This window comes from Antechinus flavipes, chromosome 1, assembly GCF_016432865.1.
Source record: "Antechinus flavipes isolate AdamAnt ecotype Samford, QLD, Australia chromosome 1, AdamAnt_v2, whole genome shotgun sequence".
NCBI lineage: Eukaryota > Metazoa > Chordata > Mammalia > Dasyuromorphia > Dasyuridae > Antechinus > Antechinus flavipes.
The window spans coordinates 25,901,112-25,926,451 of record NC_067398.1 but is presented as its reverse complement, the minus strand read 5'-3'; the positions used below and the strand labels follow the sequence as shown (position 1 = coordinate 25,926,451).

At 40.0% G+C, this 25,340-nt stretch overlaps 1 protein-coding gene across 14 annotated transcripts in view; it reads left to right on the top strand.

Moving 5' to 3' along the window:
- Positions 1-25,340, top strand: part of MAGI1 (membrane associated guanylate kinase, WW and PDZ domain containing 1) — a 702,436-nt gene that overhangs the window by 143,532 nt on the left and 533,564 nt on the right. The window lies entirely within an intron of this gene.

Sequence of the window (25,340 nt, the reverse complement as noted above, 5' to 3'; positions counted from 1 at the left end):
TTCCCCTGTCAGTATAGAGAGTAAAAGATAAGACTCCTTGAAATTGTAATTTGTGCCTATTGATATCCTTGGAGTGTCAAGAGACAACAAGCCTGCTAGATGGACCCCTGCTGGTGAGATTCTTGTTGGCTATCTCTACTGTATACTATTAGCATCTTGCTTATACTTAGTTTTTTACATTTTATTTTCTCTATTAGAGCCTTGACAGAAAAGACTGTTCTTGCCTTTCTTTCTTTCTTTTTTTTTTCATAATTATAACTTTTTATTGATAGAACCCATGCCTGGGTAATTTTTTACATTATCCCTTGCATTCACTTCTGTTCCGACTTTTCCCCTCCCTCCCTCCACCCCCTCCCCCAGATTCTTGCCTTTCTTTCTAAGCCTAGTGCTTGTATACTAGCACAGTATTTAGTATCTTATAAACTATAGGTATTTGTTGATGGATTATTCTAAGATTTTTCCCCTTGAGTTGTTCCTAATGAGATTAGGCATTAGTACTGCCTAATGATCAATAGTATTATTATTATTATTTTAAATTTTTAAAAAAAATTTAAAAATTATTTAAAATTATTTTAATTAATTAATTATTTTAAAATCTGAAAGGGCAGAGGTGGTCCCTTCTGACATGAGAATTTGGTGGAGAAAATGGAGGGAGGAAATGGAGAGCTGCTTCAAGAAGTAGTGAGCTGCCCAGTGTTGAAGATATCCAAGCATAGGAAATTATAGAAGGGCTTTCTTGGGTAGGAGTTGAATTAGATGACCACCAACATTTCTCCATTTCTGACCTTTAGATTTGTGAAATCCAGGAGAGCCCAGTAGCAGGACTCAAAGCTGACACTAAATCTGATTCCACACTCTTGGTCTCCTTTGTGAGAATTGCTAGATATTAACAATTGTCTCAATTGTTAATAGTAATATTAATTACATCTTTATATATAATCATAATTATATTAATAATAATAAATAAAAATGAGGTCAAGAGGAACATAGAAAGGCAACTCTGGCTTTATAGTCAAAGCAACTGGGTTTTACACTTGACCCTGCTACTTCAGTAAGTGTTTAATGAGCCCTTTTTGTGTGCCATACATTGTGCTAGATGCTAGGAATATAAAGAATAAAGAGCTTTGTTCAAGGATATTACATGAAAAGCAACCCAGAGAAGTATGGAGAAACAAAGTCACCGTGTGTGTGGTGGGGTGGAGTTGGGGTGACATTCCAGGAATGTTGGAATGGAAGTTGGAATGGGAGAAAGAAGGGAATGGGTCTGAGCCATATAGACTTGACCACCATGAAACAGCAGTTGTAATGGTTAGGGTATTGACTTGGATGTCAGAACATTTATTCAGCACCTATTATGCTCTAGTCATTGTGCTAAGTCAGGAAAATCTGAGTTCGTTTCATCTCACCCAGGGTAACTGTGTTACTCTAGGCAAGTCATTTAACCTGCCAGTTTCTTAGTTTCTTCATCAATAAAATGGATGAGATGGACTAGAAAGCCTTTCCAATTCTCTATCAATGATCTTGTGATTCCGTCATTAGCCAAATACTTGTATGATCTTGGACAAGTCAACCCAGTTTTCTTACCTGAAAAATACCTGGGTTGGACTAAATGATCTCAAAGTTTGCCTTCCTGTTTAACAGCTATGATTGTATGATCCTTCTAGCTCACAAAGTAGGTACAATACCTGCTGGTTTGTTTGCCTGTTTTTAAAAACAAGAAAGATGCATCCCTCTCCTCCAACTCCCCCTGCCAAAAATCACAACAATCCCCCCCCCCAAAAAAAAAAAACTTATTCTCTTTCTTCTGAAGCTTCTTGAATTAACCTGGGAATGTAGAGAGACTCCATTTTTCTCTGCAGGTGTGTGGCTATCTTAACAAGCTAATTTCATTCCTGTTGGGATAATTTAGAGAGGGCCATGGGCATAGGTATAGGTCAGATTTAAACTTTTATGTCCTTTGACATTTTACTTTAGAGCTTTATGAAGGTATTAACCTATGTTTTTGTGATGGAAGCCAGAGAGACCCGAGCCTGGGGTGGTGGGGTCCATATAGACCATTATAGGATACTCCTAGGATGAGGGGAGGGCATTAGTAAAGTTCTGTGTCCCTCCTCCCCTCTCTCCCCTCCCCCCCCCCCCCACCCCACAGTAGAAGCTTATTCTTCACTGGCTCATGAACATACCAAGCTTAGACTGACCTCTACACTTTGGCAAATGCTCCTTTTCCATCGATAATAACTCCCTTCTTTTCTGCTTGTCCACACCCTCACCATTCTTCGTGTCTCAGCCTGTCTAGTCTAGTACACCTTCCTTTACCATTTACAACCCATAGAAATCTCCCGCTTTAGGAGTTATTGCCTAAAACATTCATTTTTAATAAGTTGTGGGGCTTCTCTGAAATCTCCAACTTGCTCATTTGCTGCCAACTGTGGGGAGCTCATCTTAAATTCTCTCCTTCTTACCCAAGTACCCAGTAAAGACCTGACTGTATTGTAGGTGATGAATCAGTGTTACTCAAAAGGAACTGAATGGAGATGAAGCATGGAAGTCAGCTTGGTTGAGAGGGCAGGGAGATGACAGCGTGGAACTTTCTTTGCCTCTTTCTCCCCCTTAGCTGGGAAGCCAGGTTGGTGGGATTTGGTGTGGTAGTTAAAAAAAATTCGACTAGCAGTCAGGGAAATCCAGTCTGTAGGTCACTTTCTGCTACCTCCAATCTCAGGCAGGGGCCTATCATCAGAAAATAAATTCCAATTTCTTTTATCTATATCATGGATATATATCTCATTATTTATAATGCTATCTCCCTGACTGGAAAGCAAACTTTTTGAAAGCCGAGGCTGTCTTTTCTTCCCTCTTTTATTTCTGTCCCTGCTGCCTAAAAAAGTGGCTGACATTTAATGAACACTTAATAAATGCTTTTTGATTGTTGACTGACTGATCTCAGCTCCCTGGCCTCAGTTTACTCATTTATAAAATAAGTGTTTAACAAGATTTTCCATAATGTTCTTTTCAGTACCAATGTCTCTGATATTTTACAGGTTCATAGTGGTGAGAGGGGACCAGTAAAAGGACTGGGGCAGGGTGGGATCATTCTACTTCAGTTATTATTGTATCTGCTATTAAACGAGCAATCTCATTCCCTCTTACTATTAGTATAAATATCAGCAAATGAAACAGATCTCAGATTCCCTTGTAATTTGGAGATAAACTTTATGACAGCTGTATAGTTGTTTCCTCTTTAAAATCTGGGCAAAGGTCCATCGGGCATTCGATCTTTTGACCGTGGTTTTATGTGGTTCCAAAGAAAGAGACTTAATTTTTCATTTCATATAGTGATTTTAACCATTAATAGAGACAGGAGTGAGTTATAATTATTTTTGTTGTTTTTTTTTTTTTCTCTTTTCATTATTGTAGTCATTTTGTATTTTGCTTCCCTGATTCAGCTTACTTTACTCTGCATCAGTAAATCTTTCCATGCTTCTGAATTTTCTATGTGCATTATTGTTATTATTATTATTATTTTTACAATGCAGTAACATCATATTACATTTATATGCTGCAATTTATTTAGTTATTTGGTAATTGAGGGACTCTTATTTCCAGGCCTTTACTTCCATTTTCACTTAAGGAACATTAATGGCCTTTACATAACAACAATTAAGGTCACAATTAGAAGTGGCAAATAGGCAATAGGAAAAAAATTCCCAACAAGTTAAAGCTGTCTAGCCTGTTCTATAAAGTCTCTCTTTACTGAAAACCTTTAATGAAACAAAAGCCCAAAGCCTACCTGTTGGGGTTGTCGGATAGGGTTGTTAGAAACAGCTCTAAAAGGGTTAGAGGGCTGGGCTTGGAATCATGAAGACCTGAATTTGAATTCTCCTTGAGATCCTTAGCTATGTGACCCTGTGAGTCAATTGACCAGCTATCTGCCTCAGTTTCCTCATCTAGAAAACATGAATAATAATAGCACCTACCTCCTCGAGTTATTGTGAGCATGAAATGTATAAAGTGCTTTGCAAAGCTTAATGCTCTGTAGACATGCAAGTTATTTTAGTGATGTTACTTAAGAAATTCTTGTCCAAGGAAGGATTGGAACTGGGATTCTCCTTGGGTTCACTTAATTGTTAGCTTGATTCAGTTGCTTAGGCGCTCCATTTCTGCCTGCTTTTGCTTTTCCTTTGAGGTTAATGGTAAGGTACTCAGCCTAACATGTTCATCTGGCCCACAGTTTCATTCACAAAAGGAGAGTACGGGTGTGGATAATCACCTCTCAGTCTCATAACTATGTCTGGAGCATGCTCAGTGTCTTGTCTTCAGGTATGAGACGGAGAGAGAAACTTCTGTGGTCACGCCCCAGTCTCATACTTGGAAAGCTTGCTCCGGCTGAGGATCCCAATTTGGAATGAGGGGGAGGGAGACCCAAACACAGGTAAGAGAGCACAGAATCTGCATGTTTAAATTGCTCAAATGCAAAGCTTTTTGGGTCCCTCCCTCAGGGAAGGGGACGGGGATGGGGTGATGGAAGAATTGGGGATGCTGCCTTTGGCTTACCTGTTCCCCCCTTTGTTCGGTTAGCGTGGATCTACCTGTTTCGGCTCAGCCTGCTTGTCGATCTCATTGTTAGGGAGCCATCTTGGGCATTTTGTTTTTATTGTCTCTCTTGTGTGGTGTTCTTCCCTTGTAGCCCGGTGGCAGGCAGTGAACTCCCCGCCAAATCAGTAGGAAAGACTGTTCAGGACATGTCGAGTGCCCTGGAGCAAATGGCCTTCTGCACCTGCCTGGCAACCTGAGAAGGCAAAACTTAGACAGGAGAGTGAGGCTTTCTCTTTCTGCCAAAAACTTCTTCTTGGGTTCCAATAGCAGTAAAACTCCAACCATATGTTTCCCATCTTATGGCATAATAACAGAAGCAAAGCTAGGGATCCTGGGTATTTTTTTTAAGTCTAGCTTTGACTTCGGAGTCAAGGATCTGCATTCTAATTGTGCTCCTGTCAATTAATACATGTACGATTTTGGGCAGGTTAATATAATTGGGTCTCAGTTTCCGAATTTTTAAAGCATTAGGGTAGAGAGATACGACCTTTGGGATTCTTCCTAACTCTAAATCTGGGCTTCTGTGGTCCCGATTTAACCATATTTCATAGTTTGTACTTATAAAATGTCTCAGAGTAATTAATTAGTATACAGAACTGCCTTAGCCACATTCTCAAATCTCTAGAAAACAGGAAGATAGGCTGTCTCTTGAGAGGAAAAATAGCCTGAAATTTTTCTTTACATGTTTTCTTAGGCTGTATAATGTTGGAGCAGAAGGAGATATATGTGTAATAAGATCATGGATATAACAGAGAGAGGCAGTGTGGTCCAGTAGACTGGGATTTGGAGTTCAAAAATCTGTGTTCAAATTCTATTCTTCATTCCTTATCAGATCTGGGGCAAATCATTTAGCAATGTGGAATCCTGATTCATTCTTTATAAAATAGGGCTGGATGGCCTCTTGCAGATCTACAACTATGCTCTTAAAATCCAAAGGTTTTTTTTTTTTTTTTTTTTTTTAAAGATGCCTGTTGGTAGTTAAGTAATTGGGTAATTAGCACCAAAGGTTCCATCCACACCCTTTAATTTCAGAGCCAATGTTCTATCCATGGCATCGTGCTATCTCCATGTCAGGTAGATATAGCGTATAAAGTACTTTGCAAACTTCATAACACTATATAGATAATGGCAGAAGTTGTTATTGTTATTATTATTTACATCTCTGTTGCCAGTGGGGGCACGAAACTATTATGTGCACCTGGAAAAACATTTACTCTACAGAGGACAGATGCTGTTGATTAGAACGTTGGTATGATCTGGCAGATGTGGGGACACCATGCTAATCCTCAGACTTTCCCTGCAGGTAGGAAGAATACTTTTAGGTGACATCATCATTTCAGTAGAAGGAGTGGTTTTGTCCTTTTGGAAATGAGGATCACCTGAATTATCCACATAAGATAAGACATTTCACAATAAATGTAGACGTTTCATAATGACCTGGAAGAAGCCAGTCTTCCTGAGAGCAGGGATTTATCACTTTGTTTTATGACGTAGATTAGCATGGTATCCACACATCTGTCAGATTACAACTACTATCATTATCTATGTAGTGTTATAAAGTTTGCAAAGCACTTTATCTGACAGCTGGAATAGAAGGTTGATTGGGGTGCCATGATCACTTTCTCAGATGAATTTGATCAAAAAACACATTGGAGCTGGAAGAGAACTGAAGGAGCCCAGAACCACAGGTTAGAAGTAGAGGGTCTTCTTCTTTGACCTGTGAATTGTGATTGGGAAGGGAATGGGTGTGAGGTTGTTTTGGGAGAGGGGTTTTGCCTGACTTCCTGTGAGAGGTGGAGGGAAGTTAGTGGTATTTATCAATGTCTTTTCTCTCCAGGTCTGCCCTATGCAGAGTAGGGGCCATGGTAGAATCTGAGACTGGGGAGAGATGAGTCCCATGGACCACCATGGATATTTTCCCCCAGCCTCCCGGGATGCTTCCTTGAAATGAAGTTTGCAGAAATTGACAGGAATATTGGCTGAAATGGGAAAAAATTTTATAATGAATTATGTGTATGCATGTGTCTCTGTCTCTCTTTTTTTACCTCTTTGAGTCTCTTTCTTTCTGTCTGTCTCTGTTTCTATGTCTCCCTTTCTTTCTCTCAACCCAAGACAACAAATCTGAGAAATTAAGTAGTTTCTATATAACTTATCACATCTCTTAGAGAACAAGGACTAGGTATGCTTTGCATAACATACATAATACGCCATTAACTACCATTTATAAAACTTGAAAGGTGATGAAGCCCTTTAGACAAAGCGCCCTCTCATTCAATCCTCACAACAATCCTGGGAAGCAGATGCTATTTATTATTCTTCTACTTTACAGATGAAGAAACTGAGACCAAGAGAAGTACCCAGGAAGGAACTAACCCAGTTAGTCGTTGGGTGGGATTTGATCTCACTGGTTCCAAGACCCATAGTCTTCCACTGTGCCATCTACACACATTTGGGACATGTTCTGTATTATAGGAAGACATGATATGAATAGGGATATAGTCCAGACTCACAAGTTCATTGGAAGAAGATCGGCACTTTGTTTATACTCAGTCTATAGTACAGAGATTTGATCAGGATTTTGTTCTCATAGCCCTTGTGTGTTTGAGGAGCCAAATCTCTATCCACTGTGCCTAGAGGAATTATTTCTTGGGATTGTAGTTGAGAGAGAGAGAGAGAGAGAGAGAGAGAGAGAGAGAGAGAGAGAGAGAGAGAGAGAGAGAGAGAGAGAGAGAGAAGGAAGCAAAGAAAAAAAATCCAAAACAAATATGGTGTTAACATTAGCACCTTTTGGTTTCTTTGGAATTTTATCTATTTCATTACTCTCTTAATTGTTCAAGTGTGACTAACTATAAATACATATTTATTCATAGGAACTCCTACTCCTTTAGAAGCAGAATCAGGGTCCAAGCATATTTTAAATCTTTTACTTTGGAATAATATATTCAAAAATAATACATCATGTGATTTGGAAAGTTAATGCATTGTGGAAGGTTGGTTTTAATTTGCTTTCCCTAATCCAATTCTAACCCTGATCCAATTCTGCAATTCAAATTCAAAATGCAGGTGGAGGGAGTGTGTTAGATGCCATATTGAGAGTCTTGGGGGTTCTTTGGCAGTGTATAGCTAATTACCAGGGAGGCCCAGATCTTTGCTATAAATGAGTTTTACTACCTAAAGGAATTACTATAGTTTCCCCTTGCAGTTTTGTACCTCCTCACTCTCCTCTGTTAGTGTGACCACGGCCTGAGTTGTACTAGCTTGTACTGGTATTCACGTGTGTAATGTTTCCACATCTCTCCTGATTTATGAAAGGATCTTGTGTTTTCTCTGAAAGTTTACCTACCTCCTTTGACTTCCTGTGATCTGTTTTCACTTCATGTCTAACCTCATTTCAGCAGATGAATAATCACAATGGATGGTTGCACTGTATTGGGAAAGGTTCGGGAGGAAAATACATCAGAATAATAGTTACAGCTCTCTGCCCCTTGCTTTTACTTTTCTTGGAGATTTTTTTTTTTTTTTTGCTTTTGATTGGCCAAATTAGAAAGTGTTAATTCATTTTTTCCTTTATCATCATTCACTTAAAATTTATGATTATGTTAATCTTGATTTCTGTACAGGTTGTCTTCTCTCCCTTTCCCCAACTCCTCACAAATGTGGATTGGACTCTATCTTCCTGTCTCTTACATGTAGTCATTCTCCATGATTCTTTTCTTTCCCATTTAAGGCTTTTTTTCTTTTAGAAATTACTTAGTATTAGGTTTTTTCTTAAATGCTTTATATTTAGTTACCCAAATGCACATCTCTCAATAGATGAAAGCTCTTCGAGGGTACGATTATTTGTTTTTTTTGTCTTTGTATTCTTAGCCCTTGTCAGAGTGACTTACTATTGATAGTTGCTTAATAATGTCGTTGAATTGGAATTTAATGGTTGTAATTTTGTGAGGAGACAATATAGTTTTAAAAACTCTCTGCATTATAATAAGGCATATTTTTGAAGCTAATCATACAGTAAGTTGGATGAATGGCTTGTAAACATGAGTTGGGCTAGAAGGAGAACACTGTGTACATGCCTGTGTACACACCTTTGATAATTGATAGCTTTGCTATAAGAGACAAGTCATACAACCTTTCTGAGCCTCGTCTATAGAGAAAGGGTTATTGCTACCCTCCCAGGGTAATTTGATGAAGTACTTTATGAGCTCCAAGTTCTATACAGCTAAGAGCTTATATACTTTTATTTGTATATGTGTATGCATAGATGGATGTGTGTATTTAATGATGTCTGCAAATCTACCTTTTCCTCACCGTGATTACAGATGGCAATAAAATTTTAATGGGAATTGAAGATCTATTTGGAAGTACAAGATAAAATAGTCTCCATTTTCTTCTCCTCTCCTCCCAAGCTTATTGGGTGAGTCTTGGGTACTTTAGGGACGATGTGTAAAGACTTATATGGAGATGAGCTTTTTTCTTGTTCAAAGGATGTAAAAAGAATGCTCTGCAACATTTATTCTCTACAGTCTGGGTTAGTGAGCTGGTTCCCCAGTAAAGGGCACATCCCCTGTGTGGTAGAAGAGGCTAACCCACAGAATGGTGAACACAGCATCAAATGGGAACGGACACCCCATCTATTCAGAGGAGAAATAAATGGATAAAGAACTGTGGGAGACTGAGGGAAAATTGTGATTTTGAGGGAAAGAAATTTCATTGAAATAGAATTAAATAAGCAGTTGTAAAATAAATTTGATTATAAAGTATTTAAAATAAACCACTAAATATTTTACTCTCAGTGGAATATTACGTGGATAGACCAAGGAAAAGTTATTTTTAAAAATTGTTATCCCTTGTTTCTTTTTTTTTTTAATTATTGTTGGATTTCATGGGAGGAAAGGCTCTAATTGAAGAGTAAAGGAACGGTTCACCTTTGTACAAGAATACTATAGAAAGGATGATTGAACTGGTCCATCAGCTCCATTCTACTGTGATTCATGGGATAAAGCTTTTCTTTAAACACCATGCATTCTTTGCCTGTTTGGATATGCCTTCTATTACATATTGGGAGTTGGATAATTAGTCTTCCCTTCACCTTAATGAGAATGCATTTTCCTTTGCTGTATGTCATGTGACTTTTAAAAAGACAGTGACTGTACTCTTGGTGTGTGCCATCATGCTAGAATTACTGATGATCTTTAAAGGATATTAGGGGCATTCTGGGTTGGGAAAAAATGGGCAGTGATGAAAACTCCTTTATATCTTCCCTCATCCTTATCTTTTTTTCCCCAGGTGAAATGTGTGCTATGTTTAGATACATTATGTATCTATTATATATAGATAATGTAACATGACTGCTATGTATAGATAATATATATTATGTAATGTAACATGACTGCTATGTCTAGATAATATACATTATGTATCTATTATGTATAGATAATATAACATGACTGCTATGTATAGATAATCATTCTAATATGTGCTATACATAGATAATATACATTATGTAATGTAACATGAGTGCTATGTATAGATAATATATATTATGTGTCTATTGTGTATAGATAATATAACATGAACACTATATATAGATAATATACTATGTAATGTAACATGAGTGCTATGTATGGATAATATACATTATGTATCTATTATGTATAGATAATATAACATGAATGCTATGTATAAATAATAATTCTAATGGGTGCTATATATAGAAAATATACATTCTGTATCTATAATGTATAGATAATGTAACATGAGTGCTATATATAGGTAATATACATTATGTAATGTAACATGAGTGCTATGTGTAGATAATATACATTGTGTATCTATTATGTATAGATAATGTAATATGACTAGTATGTAGAAAATAATTGGAATGTGTGCTATACTTAGATAATATACATTATATATTACATATAGATAATATAACATGATTGCTACATATAGATAATAATTCTAACTTGGTGTTTAGCAAACAAGTTCTGGGTGATATACTTAATGTTAGGACATTAGGTGCACAGAGGAAAACGGATGAAGCAAAGCTTTGGTGGTGATGTTTTGGGATCAGTGAGGGGTGGGTAGATAAGGAAGGAATGGGATTAGGTTCTGGAAATCCAAGTCTTCATAGAGTGATCAGTGTAGAGCTAGAAGCAGGACATGTTGTAGCCAGCTTGAACCCATTTGTGAGAGCCATTTGTGAAATTTTCACTATGAGCATTTATACTTCAGGGTTTCAATCAAAGGTCAATCAGGGTTTCAATTGTTTTGTTGATTGTGATAGAGAAAATGTTGATTATGCAGATTAAACTTAAAACTGTGTAATGTACATTTTTGGCCATATATTTGCCATACATTTGCCAGCATGCTTTTAATGAGTAGGGACCTTAGGGGTTTTTTGGTTCATCCCTTTTATTTGATGAAAGAAATCCTTGGGGATCCTCTAGTCCAATGCCCTTATTTGATGAATGGGGGAACTGAAGTCTAGACAGGCGAAGAGACTTGTTGCATGGCTTTTAGAAAGTGCTGGGTTCAAATATTACCAGCTGTAACAGACTTTGGGCTCTTTAGGTCCTAGCTTCATCATATATTTAACAAAACATTTGGACTAACTGGATTCCAAAGCCTTTTAACTCCAAATCTATAATCTGTTCAGAAGAGAATTATACCTTCAAATCTGTCCCAGGCCCACTGTACAAAAATTTCCTCACTTTTTTGTCTGATAGTATTCATCTGGGCTCACTGAGGGTGCCAGCTTTGCAGTTCTGTGTTCTTGCCTTCACTTGGGAGTGAATGTTTTCCATGTGGTATAATTAGAAATTTTAGAGGCATCTAGCTATATGTTCAAGGACTTTCTGAGAATTTAGCAGTTGTTCGGGGAGGTTAATTGCTATTGTTGTCGTTATTGTCGAATATTCTTTTCCCTGTAGTGTCAACTAGAGTTTGATTATTGGAGAAGCATTTCAATTGATAAAAGTGTTTTGAGTTGAAGGTGTTGAAGGAACAGAACTAGACTGTCCTTTCCATTAATATGGAAGGAAATTTGGCAGGGAGTTTTGATGAGACATACACCATCTAAATGACTTCATTTTGATTTCAACTATTAACTGCACGCTTGGCACTTAAAGCTGCAATGAATTCAGATTAAGTAATTCCTTTGATAGTGAGAAAGCTGCAGGGTAGAGAGATCATTAATCATATCAAGATTCTTTGCAAGGATTTGAGAAAGAAACTAAGTTTATTGCTTGAAGACAAAGGTTATGTCTGCCTTAGCTTCTTCTCTGGAATGAATTTGGATAACGGAAATCTGGCCTTTGTCAGTGTCAACTTTGGGGGGAACTTGCTGAGATGTCTGTCTGATGCTGAGGCTGTGTCTGTCATTAGCACATACATAGCAGTACCTTTGAATAAAACTGTGATTAGCACCATGTGGCTAGGTCTTTTTCTTGCTACGGCTTCTCATCGCAAAATCTTGGGGGAAGAAGGAGCCTTGGGGGCCATCTAGTCCAATTCGTTCCTGTATGGGTGAGGGTTTCCTCTGTGGTAACCTTGTATTGATGACCTTCAGTGATGAGAAGCTCACTGTCTCCCAAGGCAACTGATGGCACCATGGGACAGCTCGATGCTTTGGAAGTTTCTTTTACAAAGAAAATTTGTAATTTGTGTGCTATGTATAGATAATATACATTATGTATCTATTAGGTCTAGATAATATAGCATGACTGCTATATGTAGATAATAATTCTAATGTGTTATTTATAGAAAATATACATTATTTATTATGTATAGATAATATAACTTGAGTGCTATGTATAGATAATCATTCTATTTATTATTTTGCTTTTTTCTAATATTATAGGGAAGGGGAAAATGACATTGTGCTTACCTCTTGGATGGGTATTATATTTCCTTTGGGTTCTGAGTCTCGATTCTAGCGTGGGAAATGGCTTGGAATAGACATTTCTTAAAAAGAAATGGTCGTTTTCATGTCTGACTGCTACCAGGATGGAATCTGTGTGGCCTCATGAATCAGTGGTTGGAGGGAGAACACCTGGCTTTATTGTTAGATTATGTCGGGAGTGTTTGTGTTCCTGAGATCCTGTGTATGGGCTAGAATAAATTTAAAAAGAAAAGCATTGGTGGTCATAGCAAGATCATGAAAGGATTCTCAGAACCACCCAATTGCTCTCCCATTTTACAGATGAGAAAACAGAGACACAGGATAGTTAAATGCCTTGGTGAAGTGGTCATGGGTAATAAGCTTCCTGGGTCTTCATTGTACCATACGGCTCATTCTTGGGTTATTATTATTATTATTATTTGGCTAAGGCAATTGGGGTTAAGTGACTTGCCCAGGGTCACACAACATGGAAGTGTTAAGTGTCTGAGGTTAGATTTGAACTCGGGTCCTCCTGACTCAGGGCAGATGCTCTATCCACTACATCAACTAACTGCCCCTTCTTGGGTCATTTTTTTACATGAATTATGTGCCATGGGGATAGCCATTTCTGATTACGATGATGACTAGGTCTAGGGGTTCTGGTTGTGTGTATTTTGTGTGTTATTTTGACCTCATGAGTATGTCTCCATGGCAATAGTCAACATTGATATTGCATGTTTTCATGAAGCAATAAATCTGGCATGATGTAAGCAGCCACAATGGGCAATAAAGGCTGGTTATGCAATTTCAGATGCCAGAAGGACCTTTCACAGCTTAAATACACACCGTCGAGGCTGCTATTATTTGTGAAGCTCAAGGACCCTACTCTGCATTTTGGCACCGGGAAGACTCTGTGGTTTATTTTATAGGGTAGGCAATGTTGCCCAGATATGTCCAATACATAGTTAATTAGCTTGTTTTTAAACTTGGAGCTTGTTTGTCAGAATGGTTGAGATTCTCTCTTGCCTTTACAAGGACTCTCTGGATTTCATTCCATTGGCCACCCCGCCCCCTTGGAACAGTCCCTTAATGACAAGGAAACTTTCACTTAGTCCATCCCCTTGGAGAATATGTTGGTGGCCCAGCCCTTTGTAGAACATGTTCAAGATTCCTTCTGGCCACCAACTGGGGGCTTTTTTGGGGGAGGCAGTGGGGGACATGTATGCTTTTCAGGATTCTTAAGGTGCAATGGAAATGTTCTACAATTTAAAAAAATATTATTTTAACAACTGATCTAAACATGCCTTAGCATGTACCCTTCCTTAGCTTAGTAAGCAACAAGAGTTCAGCCAGGGAGTTTAATTAAATAAAAAATAACTTTGCTTTTCTATAAAATAAATCCTCCCCATCAATTAGCTGATACCTTAAAAATGTATTCATGGGATCACAGAATTATGATCTTATCTGGGGTTTGGAAGGAACTTCAGAGGTTACCTAGTCCAGCCCTTCCCTATTTCCGATGAAAGAACCAAGACACAGGAAGATTTGTCTGAGATTATATAGGTAGTAAGTAAATGGAAGAGCTGAGATTCCAAATCATTTGAGATGGCTGAATCCAGCCCTGATCCCACTGTATCTGGGTTGATGAGGGATCAGTGATAATAGCATCAACAATAATAACGATGACATCGGTCATGAATATAACTCTCTAATGACTGCAAAGCTCACTTGTTTGTTTGAGTCTCATAATAATTCTGTGAGGTAGCTAGTATAGATGTCATTTTCTCCATTTCACACTTGAGGAAACTTAGAATTAAGAAAGTTATACAACTTATTCATAGTTATTTAGCAAGTAATAATAATAAATGATAGCTAGCATTCATATTGTGTTTCAATGTTTGCAAAGCACCTAGCCGTATTATTTTGAGACTTATGAAAACATTGGGAGGTAGGTGTTATTTTCATAGCATGGGCTCATTTTTAGAGATCGTGAAACTGAGTCTGAGAGATATTACGTGATTTGCTGGGGTCCCACAATTAGTGGTTCATGGAAGACAATATCTTGATTTTGCAATGTCATCTACTATATTTCTTTTTAGGGAGATTCTTTTTTTTTTTTTTATTTTTTTACCTTCTGGTGTCCTGTACATCATTACCCATAATTCACAATGATCCCTGAGATAAGTAAGGTCTCCTCTTCTCGTCCTTCCTTCCCCCTCCCCCTCCCCCCCATTTGAACTAATGGCTAAATAGAAATAGTTCATGCTGTTCTCGTTTGACATGTGTTCATTTCTTCTCCCCTCTGCAGAGGTAGAGGATACAATAACAAAGTTAATGGTTTTATTTCAATCAATAAATGTCACCCAGTGCTGGGGATGACCATGAATCGTGACACGCTGTCCATGGAGTAATTACAGAAAAATGAGCTTCCCTTGGAGTGCCGTGGTCTGAGAACCCTCAGGGAGTGTCCCCACTGACCCGCCCATCTGGTTTTGGTTGGAACACCCTAGGCTGTGGCCTGAGGTTCTTTCTACATGCTAATTAGGGATGCTCCCTTCCTGTAAATTAGTAATCTAATGGAAGATGGGGTTTGTTCCTTGAAGGACATGGAAGCGTCTCTTCAGAAGGACCTATTTGTATGGGCGTGTTGGGATCAGGTTTTCTGAGAACAAATATGGCTTGTTTCCTCTAAAGCCTCAGATACGTGGGCATCACTTCTTTGTCCTTAAATGAGGCATTTGGATTAAAGGGTCTCCAAATGCCTTTTGAGTTCTAGATTCTGTAATCTTGTGAGCTCTAGAGCAGCAGAAGCTTTCATCAGCTGTGTGCTACTACAGAGCTAGGTTTGGAGTCAGTGCATCCTGGAAGGTTATCATTTCTTCATCTATAATATGACAACAGTGAATTAAGTAAACTCTTGGGTTTCTTCAGCTCGAAATCTTTGATCCTATGCTTCATTATTATTACAGATTTTTGAATCACAGAGGAGAACTCCTGGTGTGAGAACACACCTTCCTTTTTCTCCTTCTCCTCCATTATCATCCCTAACCTTAGTGCCTCCCCTTCCCCCATTCATTCTCCCAGATCTGGCACTGGGAAAGTAAGGACATTCTCAGCAACCACTCCATGTAGAGTAACGTGATGGCCCCATGCCCATAGGAAACATTACATACCCCAGATGGGGGGCCATATGCTTTGAGTTGCTTTTCCATTACCGAGGATAGCTCTCTGTTGATTGATCTGTGTTTGCTCACTAGTGGTTTTTTGACTTTCATCCCATTGCAAGACAGATATCTGGGGTCAGGGGTATAGTTTGTGGGGATACAGCAGAAATGAAGCTGATTGACAGATAGGATTGCCTTCTATCTTCCAATAGAATGTAAGTACCTTGAGGGAGTTTTTTATTTTGCTTTGGTGTCTCTGGCACTGTGTGATTCTGTGTCTTTCTGTCTATCTCTATCTCTGTCTGTGTCTCTTGTGTATGTCTCTCTGTCTCTGTCTCTCTCTCCCAGATTAAATGACTTGCCAGTATTCAGTGGTTTAATTCAATGCAATAAACATTTATTAAGCACCTGTGATGTTCCAGATACCATTTTAAGTACCAAAGGCAAATTTTGAACCCATGTCTTCTCAACTCCAAGTCTAATAAAGCATGAATTGTTACGCAGGTTGTAGCTTTGCATAGAGTAGATGGGTATAAATGCTTATGTTATAGAGAGAGAGTCCTAATGTAGTGGAAAATGTTGAATGGATTTAATCAAAGGGCCTCAATTTGAACTCTGGTCATGATACTTACTACCTAGATGACCTTGGTCATGTCATTGGATGTTTCTGGACCTCAGTTTCCTCTCCTATAAAAATGACAGGTTGGATTCCATGACCCCTTAAAACTTTCCAGCTTTAAATTTATGATCTTTTATGTGACTTTGAACAAGTTACTTTCCCTATCTGTGCCTCAGTTTCCTTGTCTGTAAAGCAAGAGAGTTGGATTAGACAATTTCTAATATCCCAGCTCTAAATGTACCATCCTCTGGGCTTCATCATTCAAACATTCTCACCAACTTCAGTTAGCTAAACGATCATTTCAGCACCTCGTGCTTGGGTTTTGATATGGCCAATGATCAGGAACCATATATATTTTTTATTATGATGAGTTCTTCCTGAAATACAGCTCATGATGTTGTAATTACGATAGGCTGACATTTATTGCCAATTATCGATACTGTATTAGAGTGGCGGTAATAGCTGCCAGAGCTCAGTACATGGGATATTAATGTGTGTGTACGGTGCTTTTGATCTTTTAATGTGATGTGTCCTCAGAATGCCGAGAGAGGAACAGATACTCTGGGCATCCATAGTCCATTAATGCAATGGCTGAGCTTTTGATAATGGCTAATGCTACTGAATCATTGTGAAGTTTTGATAGTAGTACAACATGGAATGAAGATAAAAGATGAACTGGCTTAATATTTAAACTGGAAGGACTATTATTATGCAGTCATGAATTTTTACAGTTGGAATGGACTTTAGAGACAATGGAGCCCAACCTCTTCTTTTTTAGAGATCAGGACACTGAAGCTCGGAAGACTGAATGACTTTTATAAAGTCATACAACTAGGTAAGCAGGAAAGCCAGAATTCAAATCCAGGACCTCTGTTACTTACATTCAGATTTATATATTCCCTCCTTCCCTTCCTTCCTTCCTTCCTTCCTTCTTTCCTTCCTTCCTTCCTTCCTTCCTTCCTTCTTCCTTCCTTCCTTCCTTCCTTCCTTCCTTCCTTCCTTCCTTCCTTCCTTCCTTCCTTCCTTCCTTCCTTCCTTCCTTCCTTCTTCCTTCCTATTCTAAAAGAGGACCATGACATCAGGGAGGTGATGCCCTGACATGCAAGTGAACTGGATTTAAGTGAGGTGGGCTGTGCAAAGTCACCAGTCTCATTTTCTCCTTTGGAGCCATCTTGGTCTGCCGCACTGTATTGATGGAACAAATTCACAGTAAAGAGATATCTTCCTTATTCTGATCAGCAATTTATTTACATAGTTTTTTTGAAAGGTATATGAATACACTGAAATATAGAGATGACAGAGGCAGACTTCTCCAAGATCTTCCTCATTACAAGACCTGCCATTTGTCCACTTAGCTACCCTGGTGCTCAATCGTTGCTTCCTGAGTTGTGTTAAATCGAATTTCCATATCTCCTTCATTGTTTTACTCTGTTTCTTGCCATTTGTCGTTGGCGTGCCCCCATTAAATGGCACCTGAGCAAAGGCAAAAGAGATTTTTAAAGAGTGGGTAGAATCTGGTAGAGATTTAGCACATTACTGCTGGTTGAATGTGTCCAGGAAGTCCTTCCCACAAAGCCATCCCAACAGGTTGACCTTCCACTGGAATATCTCCCCTATCAAATTCTAATGGTAGTGACCTTATTTCCTAACCAAGGGAAGCAGAAGCTCATGGCTTCCATCCACAACCTCAGCATCTCTGGTGCCTTGGGCGCCCATCCACCTCATGTTTCTGGCAAACACGACATTTATTTGGCAAATGTTATCGTTTCTCATTTTGTCTCAATGCTGATTGTTCATATTGCAGCTTGTCTGTGGGAAATCCTTAGTTTGACAGCAACTCATCTACCTAATTAGAGTTGGCACCTCAATTCTATTTCTTTTACATGTGGAGAAAGTTTTTGAAATCCCAACCCTTTGGCGCCCGTCCTGGTCTAGGAGAGCTTCCACAGGGGGATACATCTGGGTATTTTCTGAGAGACAGACTATAGAATGTGTTTCAGAGGAAAGTTGAGCAGGAAGCAGGATGAAGAAATATTGATAATAATAGCTTATGTGTCTGTGCTGTTGGTCAGTTTTTTTTTTTTTTCCTGTTTGTTTGTTTGCTGAAGCAATTGGGATTAAGTGACTTGTCCAGTGTGACACAGTTTGGAATTGTTAAATGTCTGAGATCAGATTTGAACTCAGATCCTTCTGACTTCAGGGCTCATGTTCTATCCACGGAACCACTTACCTGCCCTTAGTCTGTTGTTTTGAATTGTGCCTTCTGGGATCCTTGCCAGCTTCCATCCCCCACCTGCAGTGTAAATTCCTTGTAGACCAAAGCAGTTTCATTTTTGCCTGACACATAGTAGGTGCTTTTGTTGATTGACTGATTGAATCTGTCAATAATTCTGTTTCTCTTTTCACACCCTGTTACTTTTGGCTTAGTTCTTCATGTGTTCTGTGTCTGTTTCTTCCACATTACCTGAGGCTGGCTCTACCCACACCTGGCTCTACCTCAGTTTACCATCCCTTTCTGCATCTGCAGTAAAATATTCAGGAGCTTATGTATGCATGTGTGGATAAGTGTGTGCTGCTGCCATGTGTACATGCAGAGATCTAATTAATAGACCACTTTTTAGCTTCTATTGCTTGCACTTCCTTTCCCCACCCCACCCCCACCTCTAATTTATCTTGTTCCTTTCCCCCCCCCCCTTTTTTTTTTCCTTTCTTTCTTTCCCTTCTTTTTGTTGGAAATTTCAGACTGTGCTTTTCTGTTTGAATCTCATTTTGCTTTTTTTTTTTTCTGACATGTTCTCACCTCTTTAGAGAATGAGACTGAAAGAATTTCCCTTTGTTTTCTTTTTAGGAAGCTGGGGATTTAAGGGCCATAAGGCTTACTTCTCCCCATCCCTTCCAATAGCTGATTTGAGCAGCCATGCTCATATGATTGAAGCCATTTATGTGTCTATCACCACTGGGATGGAAGGTGGTGTTTTCTTAGGTTGTCTTCCCTGCCTTCTTCCCCAAGAGTGGGAAGAAAAGGGCCCATGGGTGCCCCTCGAGAACGGATGGTGGTGCAGAAACTCCAGCCAGCAGTCACACAATGCACAGGGCCTGGGCCCCAAGTACGTACTTCGTTGCCAGGCCCGAACCCACCGAGTCTGAGTTGAGAAGTATTTTCTCCCAAGTTGTGAATATTCTTGGTTCTATAATTGACACATTCCATTTAAACTGGGTGGTCTATTTACATTCCCAAAGGGCTGCTTCGAGTCTTTGGGCACTTTGCCAGGCTTTTGGTGGAATTCCAGAAAGACTTCATTTCATTATAATTGCATCAAAGAATTATTTATTCAACAATTATTAAACCCTTCCTAACCTTCGCCCTCGGAGCTACAGAGCAGACAACAATCACTCTCTCCTTTCTTTGCCATTTTGGAATGCTGACTTTCAGGGGACGCTCTGAAGGTTACTGTAGGGAAGTTTTTAACTCTCTTTTTTTTGTAGACGATGGCTGCTTTGCTTTTATCCCTCTCTCCCCTTCCTTTTCATATTTTATTACTATCTTTCATTTTTTAATATGATCTTCAGATCCTTAAAAGATACCTTCCTCTACATATTCAATTAATTGCATTATCAATTGGTTAATTAAGCACCAACTCTGTACCAGACACTTAGATGGATACTGGGCTTACCAAATAATAGTAGTATTACTACTAGTGGGGGTAGTGCTAGTAGTAATAGCAGTAGTAGTTGTAGTAGTAGTAATAGTAATAATACTAGTGGTGATGGTGGTGATAGTAGTAGTAGTAGTAATAGTAGCAATACTGATAATGCTAGTACTACTACTAATGAGGATGGAGGTAGTAATAGTAGTAATACTAGTACTACTAATAGTGGGGGTAGTAGTAATAGTATTAGTAGTAGTAATAGTAGTAATATTAGTACTACTAGTGGTGATAGTGGTGGTAGTAATAGTAATAATAGCAATACCAGTAATACTAGTACTACTACTAGTAGAGTGTGGGGGTAGTAGTAGAGTAGTAGTGGTAGTAGAATAGTAATAGTGGTGGTGGTGGTGATGGTGATGGTGGTGATAGTATTTCTGGGCTGTTCTTAGGAGGGGATCAGTAGAACTCCTTGATGATCTTCAAGTACCTCAACTTGCCTTATGCAATTCAATCCATGGAATGGTGGGAAATTTGGTAGTTATAAGATTATGAAAACAGCTTTTCTATTACAGACACACAACTGCTAGGATGTCCAGTTAGGATGATACAGTCATAGGTTTAGAATTGAAAGGGACTTTACTTGCCATCTCATGCAGACATGCGAGCTGACAGATAAAAGTTGAGGGAGATGTCCAAGGTCACTCAGTTAATCAATGTCAGGGGCAAGATTTGAACTCGGCTCTTTCTGACTCTCAGTCCAGTGCTGCTGTATCCATTGCCTCACCCGACTGCCCGACTTCAGGATGGTATGCCCAGGGTGAGAGCACCAGCTTTACCAAAGACAACTAACATGACCTTAGGATCCCGGCAGAGAGGGACATGGCCTCCAAGTCTAGGGAGTTAGTCTCTTCTGCTTTACAACTCTCTGGTTTTATGACATTTGGAATCCTACCACTTTTGGGAAAGTATATGGTGAATCGAAGAATGGAACCAGGATAGTAAGAAGCCTCAAGACCTTGCCATATGAAAACTCAGGGAAGGAGGAGAAGGGCCACAGTGGCTTTTAGTCTTTGAAGGATTATTCTGTAGTCAGAGGATTAGCTTTGTTTTGCCCTATAGGAAAGGACCAGGAACAATGTGTGCGATTTGTGAAGGGGACAATTTTGGCCTAAGGAAAGCATTTGGAGTGACTCACAAGTGTCATGGACTGCTGGTGGAAATAATGCGCTGTCCTTGACCAAGCCTAAGACCGGATGATCCTTGCTCTGGTGGGTTGTAGAAATGAACATTTGTTCTGGGGTTGATTAGACTGGACAGCCTTGGAGACCTCCTCCTTCCCTGGGAGTCTCTATAAAGATTTGGAGCAAAGCTTCCCAGGATTTTCCCTCAGTGTAGATTTCATTGGGGAGACCTGAGGAAATCAGGATAAGTGACATTCTCCTTTTCCTCTGCCACCTCCCTAAATCTAGGTATTTGTCACTTGCCTGGATTGCTGAAACAGGTTTAGCTGGTTTCTCTGGAGTCATCTATTCTGCACATGGTTAGTCCAAAAGTGTGGCCCCCAAATACCAGTCATGTCTCCTTCACATCCTCTGCCCACACCATCCTCATCTATGCATTTGCTTATCTGAAGTGACCTCTGGTGATGTCTGAAGAGCCAAGGGACTCTTGGGCCATGCAGCTTTTGCTCTGCCTCCTAATTTAGACCTCTCTGTCTCTGTCTCTGTCTCTATCTCTGTCTCTGTCTCTGTCTCTCTGCCTCTCCTCTCTCTGTCTCTCTGTCTCTCTCTTTCTCTCACTGTGTGTCTCTGTTTCTTCTCTGTCTGTCTCTCCCCTTCCCTCGCTCCACCAATGTCTCTTATAACCCCCCCTTTCTTTCAGAACTTCACCCAACTACTACCTCCTACAGCTAGTGCCTCCCCCCCACAATTGCCTTACATTAAATTTATGAACATTTTCCATGCACTTATGGAAGGTAACATACTATCGTCTCTGATAGAATTCAGAGCCCCTGAAGGCTGGGACCATTTCATTTCTGTCTTTATATTCCCAGAGCCTGAGCATGGTCGAGGCAGCTGGATGATGCTGTGGGTACAGCACTGGGCCTGGAGTCAGGAAGGCCTTCACTCAGACACGTACTAGCTGTGTGATCCTGGGCAAGTCATTGTATTTCTGTCTCCCTCAACTTCCTCAACTGTAACATGGAAATCATAATGGCAACTGCCTCTCAGAGGATCAAATGTGAAAATATTGCGAAAAACACAACACTGTGCCTCGTACCTTACAACTGCTTAGTAAATGCTTATTCCCTTCTCTCTGTCACAGGCTCTTCCTGTAGATTTCCAATGGTCTTTCTGATAGAGTATAAGTTCCTTGAGGACAGGGAACATTTATCTTCAGAGCCTGACACGTGCTAGTCATTTAATCAATGCTTGTTGATGGAGTATCCAGCCTCATCAGGGGTTCAGGGCTATGTCTAACTGGGCTCCCTAATCTCAGGAGAAGGGGCAGGGGGGTTAGATGAGTAGCAGAGGCTTGGGAAACTGATGTTACTAATGATTGCTTATTGCCTAGTTCTTCATTCTTCCTAAGAAGAGCCAACTGGCCACCTAGATTCTCTCACTGTCTCAGCATCCCAGTTCCATTTGATTAGAAAGTTCTTTCTTACATCCATTTTCTGTGCTCTGGTGCCATGGTTTTTTAAGTATACTCCATCTTCCCTTTAGCGGCCCTTCAGATGTTTATAGGCAGACACTCTCCAAAACCTCCTCCTCACCACTCTAATCATCCCCAGTCCCTTGATAAACCATTGAGTTCTATTGTAGGCATCTTGTTTTTGGTGTGGACTTGACTGATTTCACCAGTTCCTGATAATGGAAACTTCTTCCACAGGTGAAGATCAATGACTCTGAAACTTGTACCCTTATTGGAAGGGGAGAGCTCACTGACTGAGAAAGCATATGACTTGGCCACAGTCACACAGCTGTACAAGCAGCCAGTTTTATTCCTTAACACCAGGTACAGCATGGGCTCTCAGTAAATGTTTACTGATTGTTTAATAATCCTAACATTCGAATGCTTCAATATAAAGAGTCAGATTTGGAATCAGAGACTCTGAATTTGAATACAGACTTTCTGCTATGTGGCTTTGGAACAGCTCTGTGATATTTCTCTACCTCAGTTTCCTCATTTTGAAAATGAGGGCTTTGGCTGAATTGATCTCTAAGTTTCCTTCTAGCTTCAAATCTCTAATTCTCTGGTCTTCAACTACTTATTCATTATTGCCTCCTATTATAAGACTTATGGCCTTGTCTTATAGATTCATTAAAATAATGGGGTTCACTATTGCATCTTGGTGCTCTCTGAATTGGTGTTCCTCAGTGAGAGGAAGGGGCTCAGGTGGGTGGCCCATTGGAGGGAGAGAAATGGAAGCAGAATTAATGCTTTGACAAAGACCTCTTAGTAAATGACTGAATTACGCTACGTTGAGTTCCAGATTTCTAGCCAGCAAAGTCACAGCTTCTACTTTGAGAGAAAGAGACCCTTATTGTCTTGTCCTGTAAGACAAGTGATTGATCTCCTATCTGGCTGTGATGCTTCCTTGGAAAGTAAATTGGTCTGAAACGATCTCTAGGGGTATCAGCGCATATGCTGTTCTGCATAGCTTCTCCATTCAAGAGGATTATGACTGTGCAAATGACTACTTCTGGTAGTGAGAAAACAAATGATGGAGGAGAGAGAAATGGGAACGTCTTTAGCAACGGCAGCCAAGATATCGGTGTGAAGGATGACTCGGTGATTGACAAGCCACAGCCGAAGCTTCTTCTGATCTGCCGCAGGATCCCACTTTTCTTTCGACAAGTAGCGGGCAGGACAAGGGGGATCCGACGCTGCCATTTAGTAGCTGTGTTAGCCTGCTTCCACACCTTTACAATGGGGATAATGATGGCTTTGCTGACTCCCTCATAGACAGCAATGTTGGGGGAGTGAAGGATGGAGTGTCATAAATGGCTTAGGTTCTTGTGATTTCTGCTCTTTTACAAATGAGAAGTGACATGGAGCGGTGCAAAGAATACAGGAAGACACATTTGGAGTTTGAAGGCAGCTCAGAGGCCATCTAGCTCCAACTCATCATTGGCAGATGAGGAAACATGGTTACGGAAACAGGGCTAAGTGAAGGAAGTCAAGATTTGAGCTCAACTCCTTTGACTCTTAAGGGATTGAGACTTTATTTGAATAGAGGTTTTTATGACTCTGGGTCCAGCACTCTCTACCCAATGGAACCCAACTGGTTGCCAATTTTTTGGACTCCAAACCCCATATTCTCTGTCTTGCACTGAGCCAACTCCCATTCTGGTTAGATCACTCCAGCTAATGGTGTCAGGGCTTGGTCGGGCAGGGTTGAGATGCATTGTATTAGGGGAGGGTCACGGATAGCACACGATGAGCCCCTTTTCCCTCTGAGTCACAGCTGAGACATGAGTTGGGCTGCATGTTCCAGAATCACACCAGGAGTGTGGACTGCCTTGCTTTCTCCTGAGAATCAGCATCACCCTGAATTGGGCCGCTGGCATCTGTCAAAATATCTCTGACACTATTGTATGGAGGAGAAAAACTACTATTAATTTGGAAGCATGATCAGTGATCTTGGTCTAGGGAGCTACTGGGAAGGACTTTCCTCCCCGGTGTAGATGGGCATTTACTCTGTATGTAGTGTGGGGGAAGGGAGATTGCAGAACTAGACCATCCTTTTCTACTCTTCCCCAATCCCCCACCCATGTGTTAATTGCCTGCAGAAACTCAAGCCCCAGAGAGCCTTGCCTGTAGTCAGTCACCAAGTGCCAGAATCCAAACCAAGTCCCCCATAATCCATATCCAGGACTCCTTGATACATTATAGCCGCTTTTCACCTCTCACACCACTCCAATCCCTGAGGATTCTGGTGAAGCCAGTTTTTATGCTATAAATAAGCTTCATTTTATTTTTACATTGACATAGTTGGCTTTGGAAAAAGCCTCTGATAGTGGCAAAGCCTGTTGTGAATTGGTTAGTAGCCTTTACATTCATGTATTGCTTCTTTGTTCAATGATCTAGTTAACATTTATGATTGAGGCAGGAAGGTATGCAGGGATTTGATCAGTTCAAATGGAGGGGAAATCCCAACTTGATGAAATCATAGATCTTGGAAATATAGAGCAAGGCATACTGTGAGGCAAAGTGAGGTGAGAGAGACAGAAAAGACAGGGGTCTATAACCCATGTATCAGTCTATTTGGAGGTCAGAGATTTGCATCTGAGCACTAATGGTGGGTTTTTAGACAAGGTTTGTTGGGTTGGGTACCACAAATGGGCACCGGAGATCTGTAGAGGCTGAGGCAGGAGAGATCACTTCTCCTGGGAATCTGCAGCCAGAGCGTTCCAATGGTGAGCACG